The sequence below is a fragment of the Theropithecus gelada genome, chromosome 16, assembly GCF_003255815.1.
Source record: "Theropithecus gelada isolate Dixy chromosome 16, Tgel_1.0, whole genome shotgun sequence".
Classification (NCBI taxonomy): Eukaryota; Metazoa; Chordata; class Mammalia; order Primates; family Cercopithecidae; genus Theropithecus; species Theropithecus gelada.
In genome coordinates this window covers 73208943-73224132 of record NC_037684.1, presented here as the reverse complement: position 1 = coordinate 73224132, position 15190 = coordinate 73208943, and the positions used below count along the sequence as shown (strand labels likewise).

The following is a 15190-nucleotide window of genomic DNA, read 5'->3' as shown; positions in this document are numbered from 1 at the left end:
GTGGTGCATGCCTGTAATCCCAGCTACTCGAGAGGCTGAGGCAGGAGAATCACTTGAACCCGGGAGGTGGAGGTTGCAGTGAGCCGAGATCATGCCATTGCACTCCAGCCTGGGAGACAAGCGTGAAACTGTGTCTCAAAAAAAAAAAAAAAATAGCTCCCAAAATAATCCTGAATCCAGATGGTGTTATAGGTAAAGTTTTTCCAATATGAGAAAAATATAATTTCTGTGCTATTTAAAGTTGTGTGGTATGTTTCCCAAAGATATTAGATATTAAATATTACAGAGGGTATAGGTAATGATATAAGCTATGTACAGATTATTTCGTATTTTAATAATTAAAATGTGCTAGAAAAACTGTAACTCATACATTTAGTCTATGTCTGTTGCTTAGGACCAGGTTAAGTCAAAGAAGAAATGAGTCAATATTAAATTTATGCAGAAAAATATTAAACACATAAGACAGTTGAGTGCAACTATAGCCAAAATTATGATGGTGATATTCAAATAATAGAAACTTGAAAAATATTCCAAAGTACAGAAAAGATGGAAAGCATTCCAATTTGTTTTGATAAAAGTAGTACTAATACTGTTAACATTATTTCTGATACCAAAGCTTTTCAAAGATGGTATGAACAAAGAAAGCCACAGTGTATTCTTACTAATGTAGAGGCTCTCCTTAACTGAAATATCAGCCACATTTAATCCAGCCATATGTTTAAAAAAAAATTACACCGTTGGCTAAAAAGTGGCTTATTCTAAGAATGCAAAAATATTATTAAGTAAATAGAATTGGAACTATCAGTAAATTTAAAGATAAAAGTTACCATCATACTCTATGTCAGTAATGCATTTAATAAAATTTAACATCTACCTCATAAACATTTAATTTCTATTGGAATAGTCTGGATCTTTTCTTAAGATAAATAAGATGCTCGCCAGGCACGGTGGCTCATGCCTGTAATGCCAGCACTTTGGGAGGCTGAGGTGGGCGGATCACGAGGACAGGAGATCGAGACCATCCTGGCTAACACGGTGAAACCCCATCTCTACTAAAAATACAAAAAACTAGCCGGGCGTGGTGGCGGGCGCCTGTAGTCCCAGCTACTCGGGAGGCTGAGGCAGGAGAATGGCGTCAACCCGGGAGGTGGAGTTTGCAGTGAGCCGAGATTGCGCCACTGCACTCTAGCCTGGGTGACAGAGCGAGACTCTGCCTCAAAAAAAAAAGAAAAGATAAATAAGATGCTCTAAAAGCAGCACATACCATGCTTAACAGGAAACTGAAAACATCCCTATACAGGTCAGGGACAAAACAGTGGTGCCTGTACAGGACTTTATGACATTGTTTTCAAATATACTAGCCACAGCAGTAAGATTTTTTAAAAATGGTTATTAAAAATGAGACAAAATTAGCATTCTTTGTAGATACTAGAATTCTCTTGTTAGAATAGCCAAGGAGATCAACTGAATAACTATGAGAACCTATAACAATTTAGTAAGGTAACCAGCTTGGAAATGAGTATATAAATTCAGATATGTATGTGTGTGCATATATATGCTTGTATGATGTAGATAGATGTATATGTAACAGTAGTTTTCTTTTATGATAGTAATCAGAAACAATGGTTTATTTATTTATTTTTTTTTTTGAGACAGGGTCTTATTCTGTCACCCAGGCTGGAGTACAGTGATGCTATCTGGGCTCACTGCAACCTGTGCCTTCCAGGCCCAGGCAATCCTCCCACCTCAGCCTCCTGAGTAACTGGCACAACAGGCACGTGCCACCAGAGCTGGCTAATTGTATTTTTTGTAGAGACGGGGTTTCACTGTGTTGCCCAGGCTGGTCTTGAATTCCTGAGCTCAAGTGATCCACCCACCTCAGCCTCCCAAAGTACTGGGATTATAGGAGTGAGCCTCTGTGCCTGACCACAATGGTTTATTAAAAGGTTTCATTCACACTGTGAAAAAAATGCATAAAACCTGAGGAAGAAACAAGAAATGTGCATGGCCTCTGTGAGAGCTGTAAACTATCTACTCAGGGGCATAGATATAAACTGTCTCCTCAGAGGCACTGGTGTTGATGCGGTAGGTGTCCTCCGTTGAGTGGAGGAATTATCGTTATAGTTCTGAAAATCAGAAATAGCTGCTGAATTTTGTAAAATGCCTTTTGGGCATTCACACAGATCTTACTGTTTTTCTTTTTAGATATAATGATTTGATGGATTTAAATATCTTCACCTTATAATAAACTTTAAGTCAGGTTTTTCTAAATCTTCCTTTTGAATTTTTTTTTTTTTTTTTTTTTAACATGAAAGGTGAATTAACAGCATAATTTTTTCTTGGTGCCTTATTGCATTATATATAAAATAAGGGGATGTGTGCATGGTTAGTTCTTAAGTTCCTGGTAACTTTAACATTCTATGATTTTATGGTTTTAGACTTTTTTTCCCCAAGAGATAAAGGGGCTTGCTCTGTTGTTTAGGCTGGTCTCGAACTCCTGGCCTCAAGGGATCCTCCTGCCCTGGCCTCCCAAAATGCTGGTGTAACAGGCATGAGCCACCACTCGTGGCCAGACTTTTAAACATTTCTAACTCAGAGAAGTGTTTGGATTTTACCTCTTGAATTGTTGCACAAATGTGCTTTAGGTATGGGATTTCTAGCTTGTTGAATTCTATTTTACTTAAAAAATTTTTTTGTATGGCTCCAATCAGATCAAACTAGCCTATGTAGTATCATAGAAGTAGCGTTATAATATTGAGAATTTTGAAGGGTTCCAGATATCCTGAAGACTTCACCATCACAGGACAAAAACACTTCTAGGGCTGTCTTCCCACCAGACCCAGCGTCTGCTGTTCTTTCGCTCTTGCTGCCCTCCTCTGCTACCTTCTTGCTTAGCCAGTGCGTGTTGTCTGGCATCCGCCTTCACATGGACATTGTGCTGCAGTTGGTTGCTTCTCCAGCTAAGTGAGAACTGTCTGAGGATCCATGTTTATCTTTGCCATCTCCATGGTCTCCAGCACTCCGCAGAGTCCTTAGCAAGATGTATGGTTTTAATGAATTGATGGCAGCTGTCCCTTGTATTTCCAGGAAAGTTTTGGATTCTCAGGAGAAAGTAAGTTTGATATTTCAAAACTAATGTGGTTGGCCAAATATTTTATATTGGGATTAAAAAAATTATTTTAGTGGCACAAACTTCCAGAAAGCTTGTGCATAAGAGTTTTTCCTTACCCCACACGACTACAAAGGTGACCCAGAAATCCTGAGCCAGTGGAACTCCCGGCGGGGTGCAGGTATCACAGGGACCTTGCCCTCCCCACTGTCTCCTTTCATCCCTGTCCCAGAGACCTAACATCGCCATGGTCTCCTTTCCCTCAGTCTTTCATATGTATTTGTAAATATTCTTTTACCAGTATCTTTCTTTCTCTGTTCCTTTTCCTCTTTAACCCTTGCCCTTTTGCTTCAGAAAAATTAGTCTTTTTTCTTTTATGCTCCCCTCATTTCCAACTTCCTGTTCCAAATTAAGCCTAATTATGGTTGAGTGTTAAGATTAGGGTTTATGATGAACCTAGAAAGATAAAGTAATGTATTTTGATGTGAAACTGTATCTAGTAAAGAACTGGTGCCAGCCACTTCCAAAGCCCTTGAAAATCCCCTTTGTTTTATCTGCCAGAGAATTCATCTCTTTCTCTAATTGGTCCTGCTTTTCTCTCTAGCACAAGCAGCCAAATTTTAAAAAAATCTTGAAAGGTTACATTATAAGCAGTCTAACCTTCTGATCTGTAAGCAGATAAAGAGTCTATTCATAGTGGTAAAAAACTATTATGAAAATTATCTGTTTATAGTTATATTTTGGCCTCTTTTGCTCTCCCCTCAGTCTGAGTACGTTACAGTATGCTGAAGTTACATGGAATTAATATGCTTCTAAACTGGACCAAAAATGTGATATAACAGCCTGTATTTGCAGGTGAACAAAGTGTGAGTGAGAGCGGTATGTGGCTCTGTGTGCTTTGTTTGCCCGTGCGTATTTGTGTTTCTGTGTTCCTCCTGCACAACTTCCCTGACAGCCTGTGCTTTGTGCTTTCATAGGGATTTTGAATTATAAGGGAAAGAAGAAAGAATGAAAATCAAGATATAACAGTAATCGGATCAATGATGACATTTTAGTGTGAACTGTACATTACAATGACCTCTTCTGTAAATTTTGGTATCCAGAACCTTATGCTAACCCTTTCAGATAGAAAACAGTGCTCGAAGTGTATCACAAGCATGCCTTTTTCATTTACTGTTTTTTCATTACTTAAGTTATTCCTTTTCTTTTCTTTTTTTTTTTTTTTTGTGTGTGTGTGTGTGTGTGTCAGGGTCTTACTTTGTCACCCAGGCTGGAGAGCAGTGTTGCAATCACGGCTCACTGCAGCCTCAACCTCCCAGGCTCAAGTGATCCTCCTGCTTCAGCCTCTCGAGTAGCTGGGACCACAGGCATGTGCCACCTCGCTTGGCTGATTTTTTAAATTTTTGGTAGAGGTGGGGTCTTGCTGTGTGGCTCAGGCTGTGTTGCTCAGAATTAATGTGAATTCTAGTACCAGCTTTGCCTCTGGAGATGCTCTGGGGCTTCTTGATGGCTGTGGTCAGGCCACACCATGGTCATGTGCTTGCCAGCATTCTGGTCATTCCTCGCTTATCTGCTGCCTCTAATTGTTCCTGTGTGCCTGGAAACTGGTAGCCAAACCTGCCAGAACTGTATACAGACCAGAAGTGCTTCTCCTAGTAGTAAGCAGGCGTGGAGGTTTAGGGGACAGTCATTTTGAGCTTCTCTGGAGCTGTCTTCCTTTTCTCGCTGAAATGACATCATCTCAGGTAGCTGAGTGGCCATAGAGCTGTGTCACTGCACAAGCATGTGGTCAGGTGCTGTTCCCCTGCCCTGGCACCTGTGGAAGATGCGTGGGCCTGCTCTCTGTTGCTTTCTTGTACCACACCACACCCATCCTGGCCTCAGGGCTCCTGCATGGGCTTCCCTGTGCCTTGATGCTCCTCTCACAGCATGTTACAGCTGACTCCTCCATGGGTTGACTGCAAGGCCCAATTTGCACAGGATAATTCCAGTTAACACCTAATTGTGGATCAGTTTACTCCTGTTATTTTTACTCTCAAAAAGTGCCCCAATTTGGAAGATAAAATATACCATCTCCTACTTAACCATTTCAGGTCTCAGTCCAGTGTCACCTGCTTTAGGTAGACCTTTCCCTTTCTCTCTCAGGGGGCAAGTTTCCTGGTTTGCTGTGGCTGCAGAATAAACCCCAGGGCTTGGTTGGGCTGAGCCAGGGTTTGCCAGCAGACAGATTCAGGCTTCTTTCTATGTGAGGGCCCGTGGCAGGCCAGCGTGGGAGGATGTGAGATGGGAGGGGCAGCCAGGTGCTGGGAGGGTTGGGAGAGACATGGAGGGGGGAAAAGTGAGGACTGAAGCCAGGGGGAAGAAACATAGAAGTGTGCTGTAAGCTCTGCGCACACCAGCCCTTGATGAGTTTTAATCTGCTTTACCTCTCAAGGCTGTAAGAGTCAGATCTGAGTGTTTTGAAAATGAGACGGTGTGTGCAATTAACTTGAAGAGAACTGATACAGGAGAGATCTCTGGTGAGGCTTCATTATAAGCGGATGACATTACATAAGCAAGCTTCATTTTTTTCTAGGTGATAGGTTGGACTGTTAGACAAAACTTTGGATTCAGAGAAGCACTCTAGGTGCATTTCACCTCCTGTCTTTACCTTGATGGATTTTCATGTTGGTCAAATGAAGACTTGAGCTCCATGTATAAAATCCCTTCCAATTTTTAGAAGTATATAATTCTGTTGTATGCTCTAGAGAGTCCAGACTATAAAGCATTTTGAATTTTACTATTTCTTTTCCCCCGATTGTGGGCCAGAAAGGAAAACTTCCAAATAAGGATGCACAGTCCACTCTCGAAACACAGGGAAACAATAACTAGAATACAAGTCTAGCCTTTGCCCTGGCATGAAAAGAATGCAGACTGTTAGCTGACCTAAAGGTTTCTGTTTTATTTCATGTTTAGGTGAAATGGTCAGCTTTGAGCATTACTCCCAAAGAAGTTTCTCCCCAGACTTTAAGATATTTGTGTAATATTAAGATGGTTTTATTATCTGTGAGACAGCTGTGGTCACTTTTATTTATGAAACTGCCATGTTTATTGTATATTTATCAGGAGCTGTGCTGGAAAACTGAATTTAGAGAAATAAACCTGGGCTCACAAATGATTATGGTGACATTCAGTATACCCCCCATGACACTATCACTAACATTGCTAGGTTGCCTTCCAGCAGTTTAGCCACCTCAACCATAAAGGAATGGTGAAGTAATGATGGCAACTTGCCTCATTGGAGAGTGTGCAGACTGCCGTTTTAAACTGTAATTGTCGGGATTAGACCTCAACCATGGTGAAATGTTGGACATAAAGGTACGTGAACAAAGCTATGTGCAAAGTTGTGTGAATGCTGATTCAATCTTTGTGAAAGTACGGTCCACAGGACACAAATTGGCAAAATTCATTTGCCTTACAATGTGTTACAGTTTTTTGAATTATAGCACTTTGGGCCTGAGTTCTCCGCTTGCTGCAGTTCCTGCCAGCCCCTTTGTTCTCTCCTTGGCTCTCGCAGACATTTATTTACCTGTTTAGCTCTATAGACAGTTGAAATTTTTGGTGTTTTTTTTTTTTTAGAGACAGAGTTTTGCTTTTGTTGCCCATGCTGGAGTGCAGTGGTATGATCTCGGCTCCCTGCAATCTCCACCTCCCAGGTTCAAGTGATTCTCCTGCTCAGCCTCCCAAGTAGCTGGGATTATAGGCATGCGCCACCACACTCGGCTAATTTGGTATTTTTAGTAGAGACAGGGTTTCACCACGTTGGTCAGGCTGGTTTTGAACTCCTGACCTCAGTTGATCCACCTGCCTTGGCCTCTGAAAGTGCTGGGTTTACATGCCTAAGCCACTACACCTGGCTGGCATTTGAAGTTTTGACCCCGATTAAAAAAAGAAAAGACAATTATAATATTGGAATTTAATTTAAATTACAACAAAGGTGATTTTTTTTTTTTTTTTTTTTTTTGAGACGGAGTCTCGCTCTATCGCCCAGGCTGGAGTACAGTGGCCAGATCTCAGCTCACTGCAAGCTCCGCCTCCCGGGTTCACGCCATTCTCCTGCCTCAGCCTCCCGAGTAGCTGGGACTACAGGCGCCCGCCACCTCGCCCAGCTAGTTTTTTGTATTTTTTTTAGTAGAGACAGGGTTTCACCGTTTTAGCCAGGATGATCTCAATCTCCTGACCTCGTGATCCGCCCGTCTCGGCCTCCCAAAGTGCTGGGATTACAGGCTTGAGCCACCGCGCCCGGCCCAAAGGTGATTTTTAAATAAAGTAAATTTAAAAAATTAAATTGGTATACTGTAAATATGCAGTGAGGAGATAATTGATCTTCCTGGTTACTTCCCAGGGAAGCAGGCCTTGAGACCCAGATTTGTGTGCAGAGTTTGTGGGGGATGCCTCTGGGAACAGTACCAATGAGGGAGTGAAGGAAGCCGGTTGGGCAGAGGGAGTAGCTAAGGTGGATGCAGCTGCGACAGCTGCCTCTTCAGAAGGTCCCAGGGGATGGAGCTGGAATGGGCCTTCACAGTGTCCCAGATGGAGACCAGGTAGTCACATCACTCTCTCTCCCCCATCAGTCTTGGAGGGGAGTCTGCAGAGAATCTGTTTCTTTGCCTTTTCCAGCAGTCTTGCCCTTCATTTCCTTTATACATCTCAAACACTCACCAAATATTTTCTTCTTTCAAAAGTTTATTCTCAGGGAGGTGGCTCCCTGGCTGACCACAGGTCCCGCCTGCATTCAGCCTAGCTGACTCAGGAGGTCAGCGCCCAGATCTGACTCATTTTCTTCTTCTCCTTGCCGACCTCACCAGGGCCTGCTTCCTGGCACCTCATTTGGCCAAGCCCTCTGCCCACCTCCTCTTTGCCTGTGGTGGGTGGGCAGGCCAGGCCAGGCCAGGCTCACCCTCCAGTGTGGAGGGTGGGGTCAGAGGCCCCTGGACAGACAGCCTGGGGCCGCCTCTGTGCTCTCCAGCTCGATTTTGGCGGGAGAGCCCTGGCCAGTTGTCGAGAAAGTGTGCCTCTATTTCCGGGGTAATGCTGTGGGCCCACCTTCAGCCTGCAGCCCCCAGAGGGGATGTAGTCATGCCAAAGCTCCCGATGCCATCATCAACCTGTTAGAACCCCTCACCTCCTCCTCCACTCATAAGTCATTAGCCCTAAGCCAGCACAGCACTTCGAATTCAGGCAGTTGATCATCATCTAGGTGTGAATCCCATTTCATTAATTTTTGCCTGGAAATTGGCACTCCCTTTAAAATCTTTTAATGCTTTCGTTTACTGCAAGTTTTCTTCCGTGACTTTTTCTTCTGTGTGTGCCCTCTCCTGGCTCTCTAGCTTTCCTGTTATACTTGTATTGGATCTTTTCAATCTTCTATGTCTCTTAAATTTTTGAAAGTTCTATTCATGTCAGTATTCTTTTATTCACAACTCTGAGTGAATTTTCTTGGTCTTCTCATTCATTGACTGGATTTTCTGTAGTGTTCAGTATTGCTAGTCATCATTATTTTGCAAGTGATAGCAATGTTTTCTGATGTGACTTTTCCCTTTTAACAAAGGTATTTATCTTTTAAAATCTTACTGAAAACATTGATGAGAGACTTTCTAAAGGACTATTACTACACTGGCCTTGCTGGGTATGTGGGTACCCATGACTGTTCTGCTCCTAAAGTTTAAGTACTGGGACTTCTGTAGCTCAGGTCCCTAGGGGTCCTGGGCTTCTGCTGGGTGGAACAGTGGGCCGGATGCACGTTTAGTGCAACATGCCTAGTCTGTGAACTTCTCCTGTGTCATGCCAAGGGATTTGAATCCAGGTGTGAATTTGACTACTCAGAAAAGAGAACCATACCGACCTATGGCACATTGAGTAGAGAGTATCTTTTAAATGAATTTGGCCTGATGTAAACTATATTCAGCCTCCTCGGCTTATGTAAATGCACAAATTTCTGCAAATTCTCTGCATAGAAGTTTTTTCTTCATGCTTTCTGGAGCGAAAATTCTTATCCTGGCTTCCTTTATGTACTAGCTGTAGGATTGCAGGCTAGTTTCTTTCTTGCTTGCTTCATTCCCCTCCTGTGTAAAATGGGGCTTATAGTATATCCTTAGGGAGTTCTTAGAACAAAACCCAGAAGTTAATACATTCTCAATGAATGTTAATAAATGTTAAATAAATTAGCAGAAAATGTTAGTTTCAAAAAATCTTAACCCCTTCTCTTTTTCTTCCATCTTCTCCCCCTCATTTTCCTGCTTTTCAGTCATTTTCCTTGAGGGTAGGTGACATTTCATTTCTCACCAAATGCCAACAGGTGCTTCCCCTACTTCTGTGTCCCTCTCCTCCCCCACCCTCCTTGCCTTCTCTAAGGTATTCTTTATGTAGTCAGGGAGTGTATTGGTTCCTGTTGCTGCTATAACAAATAACTACAAATTTAGTGGCTTCAAAAACAATGCAGAATTGTTTCCTGGCAGTTCTGGAGGTTAGAAGTCTAAAGTCAAGGTGCTGGCAGGGCTGTGTTCCTTCTGGAGGCTTCAGGGGAATATCCATTTTCTTGCCTTCCCAGCTTCTAGAGACCACTAGCATTCCTCGGCTTGTGGTCCCCTCTTCCCTCTTCAGAGTATATTGCTTCAACCTCTTGGGCTGTCATCACGTCTCCTTTTTCCGTCCCTGCTTGTCCTGCATCCCTGTTGTAAAACCCTGGTGATTATGTTGAGCCCAGCAGAGAATTCTGGATAATCTCTCTATCTCAATATCCTTAAGCACATCTGCAAAATCCCTTTGTTGTGTGACAAACTCACAGGTTCTAGGGATTAGGATGTGGACATATTTGGGGGACTGTTATTCCATGTGCTGCAGGAAGGTAGATGTGTAAACCTTTTATCATAGCACAGTGCAGGTGGGACCTGCACAGTGGTGCCCTGAGCAAAAGGTGTGGACCTCAGACAAGGAAGCAGTTATTTCTGAGGACATTGGGAAAAGTTTGACAGAAGAGAGATGTTGGAGCTGAGTCTTAAAGGATGAAGAGGCCAGGGAAGTTTGGAAGGCTTTTAGGCTGAGGAAACAACACTTGCTAAGAAATAGAGTTGTAAAAAAATCCTGCAATTTTGAGGAATAGTGAAATCTTTGATGTTGCTAAGACACAGGGTACATTGAGGAGAGTGGTAGGCAAAGAAAATTGTAGGTTAAAACTAGAATGTGCTGTGATGATGAGCTTCTAATGTGTCCTGTGAAGAGAGGGGAGCCAGTGGAGTTGTTTTGGTGGCTTTTCAAATATAAATTTTTGTCTGATTGTGTAAGTAGTTTTCTTCTTCTAGAAAATGAAGAAACCAAATAAGTATATCAGGAAAATAAAATCATTCAAAGTCCTGACAGAGATAATGACTGTTGACATTTCTGTGTAGTGTCATTATTGAGCCATTTGTGTGTCTGTTTACCCAGTTGAAACCTCCCTGTATATTAAATTTCATATCTTGAATTCTTTACTTAATGGCATATCAACATTTCTTCATGTAATTAAATACTCTCAACTATCCTTAACATCTCCATAATATCCTATTGTATATATTACCATAATTTATTTAATCCTTCATTGTTAGATTCAATATTTTTCTATTTTATTTTATTTATTATTATTTTTTGAGACAGAGTCTCTCTCTGTTGCCCAGGCTAGAGTGCAGTGGCGCGATCTCGGCTCACTGCAACCTCCGCCTCTGGGGTTTAAGCAATTCTTCTGCCTCAGCATCCCGAGTAGCTGGGACCACAGACGTGTGCCACCATGCCCGGCTAATTTTTGTATTTTTAGTAGAGACGGGGTTTCACCATTTTGGTCAGACTGGTCTTGAACTCCTGACCTCATGATCCGCCTGCCTCGGCCTCCCAAAGTGCTGGGGTTAATAGGCGCGAGCCACTACACCCCAGCCATATTTTATTTTATTTATTTATTTTTGAGGCAGGGTCTGTCTTGCCCTGTCACCCAGACTGGGGTGCGGTGGTACGATCACTGCTCACTGCAGCCTTGACTTCTCAGGCTCAAGCGATCCTCCCACCTCAGTCTCCCTAGTAGCTGGGACTGCGGGGCGTGAGCCACCACTCCCGACTCCTCTCTATTTTAAATAATACTAACACATAGATTTGTGTTTAAGTTTTTGAATGTTTCCTCAGGGCAGGAGTGCTTCTCCTCTGTTTATTCTCTTGAGTTGTGAGATCAGGTAGAAATGTTCCCGTGTCTAGGTGGAGGAGAACCCAATGTGCTCTTTCATTCACTCCCGGGCTCTAGAGTGGAAACTTCTGTGTCTTTCTCTGTGTGATGATTTGTGTGGGTGCCAAAGGCCAAACCCATATTTAGCGAAGAAATAGTGTGATCCACTTAAAAGGGGATTTAATAACTTGAGATGGAGATACCAAGCTGAACATTCACAACAAGCATAACTAAATCAGAGAGGCAGAAGAAAGCATCAACCAGAAAAAAAGTACTAACTTTTAAAGAATGATTACTCCTGATTTAAAACTTTTACTAGATGAAATACAAAGGGTAACAGTCTCTGCTGAGAACTGAATTAATTTTCTGGAAGGAGTGTCTTGTAAAAGATATTGTGAGGTGAAAAATGTAAGATGCTTAAGGGATCTATGTAGGAGACCTAATAATTGAACAATAGGATTCCTAGAAGGGGACAAAGTAACAGATGGAAAATACATCGTATTATAAAAGAAGAAAACCTGAGCTGAATAAAATTTTAGACTTCAGATTGAAAGGACTCATGGAATTCTTTTTTAAAAGACTTTATTGCTGGACTGCAGCAATAAAGATAGAAATCCTGTCAACTTCTAGACAGGAAGATAGGTCAGTTTTGAGGGGAATTGGGATGCCATTGGAGTTCTTATCCACTTCACAAAGAAGCTGGAATAGAGTCTGTATGGATTATTGACTCTAAAGAAGTAATATAAATCTTCTGTATTCAACCATACCAGACTAGGTTTTTACTTGCATGCCACAGAAGCTGATTTTGGTTGGCTTAGGAGGAAAAGTTTTTAAGGATGTTGAGTTGCAGTGAAATTGTTAGAAGGGCTAGAGAGAGATGCCTATAGGCTCTGCAGCCAGGGATAGTGCGTCAAATCTTACACAGAATTGCCCAGGCCAGATGCTTCTGCTGTGTTCCTGGGCTTAGACAGTGTAGCTTGCACCAGACGCTGCAGGCACTAAAGTCTACAGTGAGCGCCTTGGCCACTGCTTTCTGGGATCTTGATCTTGCTGCAGCTACCATTGTTGCAGCGAGCATTTTCCATCATAGTCCTTACTTTGCAGCATTAGTTCCTGAATCAAAGTCTGGGACAGGTGTAAATAATGGCAGGGTCAAGGGGCCTCCTAGCTGCAAGGGGGCACTGAGAAAGCAGGCAGCTGGCATTTTTAGCTTATTTAATGGGAGGTAGACCCTACCTTTAACTGAGACTAATAAGGTCCCCAGGCTTAGGAAAGAAGAGTTCAAAAGCCAGGGAGTCAGAAAGAATGTCCGAGATCAAGTACTCCTGCCCAGATATAATTCAGTGAACCAGAGCAAAAGAAGAATATTTTTAGCCGTGAGGGATTCATCCATCTCATTTGAACAAATATTCGAATGTCCAATTAGATACTGGTAATTGGCTTAGAATAGAAATATGAAGATAGAAGAAAATGAATAATATAAGAAACAGTAGAGAGCAGTGAATCTTGCAGCAGGAAACATTGCATACATAAATGGAAGATATTAGCATGACAAAAGATTCAGAATGTAAGTGTAAAGTAAGAATTCTTGAAAGGAAGGTTCGTACTACCTTGGAACATCTAGGAAATAGCCTGGAACTAAAAATTCTAGACCATCTCAGCAAAATCCTGGACTAGGATTGCAGGCATTCAGATATAAAATTCCTCTAAAAATTTCTTCTTTGTTGGTGAGGGACTGGGGCGGGGGGACATGGTTATTTAGTTTGGATGAAGGTTTAATTAAGAGTGTTAGAAATGGCAGGTGACTACTAACGGAGTAGTAAAACATAGTATTCTCAAAATGACAGGGATCAAGGATGATAGTGAGCAGAGAGGTAAGCAGGCCAGGAAGGAATAAAGAGAAGTAATATCAAATTAGCAAAAGCGAGGAGAGGAAAAAGATGAAATGAGTTAACAAATAGTAAACAAAAATCAAGTGGAAACAATAAAGCCAAATGAGCAACCCCACAGTAAATACTCTTCAGCTAAATTCACCTATTAAAAAACAAAGGTCCAGAATATTAGTGTCAGAGCAAGATGCAAGAACAAAAGCATTGAACGGGACTAAGAGGTACTGTGTATTGGTAGAAACCAAAAATACAAAGTATAACTGCCTTTAAGCAGCAAAATGCATAGAACAAACACCAGAAACAAAAGAATTTGATAAGAAACATATTATACTAGGAGATGCTAATTACGTGTCTTTTCTAATTTGGTGGGTCAGCTAAGCTAAATTGCCAACTTGGATGCTCACAGGGGCTGGTGGGGAGCATGAATATGTGAATTATATGGTGGGAGACCAGGTATGGTGGGAATTGCACAGTGAACTGGATAATGCATGTCTTGCCTAAAGGCATTGAAATTCATACATTTTAAAGCAGTTTGCCAGCCAGACAAAATATATTTGTAGCTTGCTTGCAGCCTTCCAGTTTTCAACCTTTGAAACAAAAAAGCAAAAGTATAGAGGTTAGAAGCAACATATGCAACGAATTTATGGATCAGGGAATGTACATTTTTCCCTGGGTCTAGGGAGTATTTACAGAAGTTGATCATGTCCTTTATCACAGAAAACACAAAGTGAAATACAAAAATTTTGATTTTTGTACGCAGTAACCTGTCATCTCAGTCCAGTGAAATTGGTGGTAAAAAAAGAGATGATTATAACAGCAACAACAACAAAACTACCTTGGAGTTAAGAGCCACTGTTGTAAAATAATCTCTGCACCAAAAGAAAATCTAGACAAATTATAAATCATCTAGAAATAAAAGAAATAGAAGCATTTTGATAACAACGTTTGTAGAATAGAACTGAATCTATAGTCAGGGAAAAGTATAATCTTAGATGCTTTTATTAGTATAAGAAAAGAAAGACAAAATATCTGAGTGAAATATTCAACTTATGAAACTAGAAAAAAGTACAAAATAAAGATAAAGGTAAAAGCTGAAATGAATGAAATAGAAAATAAAATGGTAGAGAAGATAAGAATAACCCTAGTTCTTTGAAAAGGCAGATAATGGGAATTATTCTTGATTAAAGGAAAAAGAGGAAAAAGCATTAACAAGGAAGAATCTATTTATTGTTATAGGTATGGAGTAAATGAAAAATTAAATCTGCAACAATACTTGTGAAACACTGGAGGAAGTGGGCAATTTTCCCTCAAAATATAAACTCTCAAATTGTTTTCTAGAAAAAATATAAAACCTGAAGTATTATTGCTACTATTTAACATTGTTTTGGTATTGATGCAATAAGGCAAAAATATTTTTTGGCTTAAATACTGAAAAAGAGAAAAATAAATATGACCTAAGAATAAGAGAATTTGTGATTATATATAAGATAAATATAAAAAGAACAAAAAGTTTTTTCCTATGCCATCAATAACTGGTTAGCATTGGAATGTGAAAAAAAATTCAATTCACAAATACCATAAAATATCTAGGAGTAATTTAAACTAGAAAATTATGGGACATAAAGTGAATAAGTATTAAATCTTCCTGTGGTTCATAAAACAAGACCTGAAATAATGGAGAAACTGCTCTATGTTCCAGGATGGGTAGACATAATGTTATAAAATTATCCTTCCCAAGTAGCCTAGTTAAGAGACATTCTCCCCAGAATTTTTCATTAGGAAAAAAGGAAGCTCCTTATATTTAAGTCTTAGAAAGCATCTTTTTAAACTTAGCAAGTCCTTAATAACTTTACTTTTGAGTAATGAAGTAATACTTCAGACAAACCTCAATTTTTTCTCCTTCTCTTCTCTTCTCTTCCTCTCCTCCCCCCTCCCCTCCCCCCTCTCCCCTCACCCCTCCCCTCCCCT

At 41.0% G+C, this 15190-nt stretch overlaps 1 protein-coding gene across 8 annotated transcripts in view; it reads left to right on the top strand.

Annotated features, from left to right (window-relative positions):
- The window catches only part of SPECC1 (sperm antigen with calponin homology and coiled-coil domains 1), a 318611-nt gene that overhangs the window by 163295 nt on the left and 140126 nt on the right, over positions 1–15190 (top strand). The window lies entirely within an intron of this gene.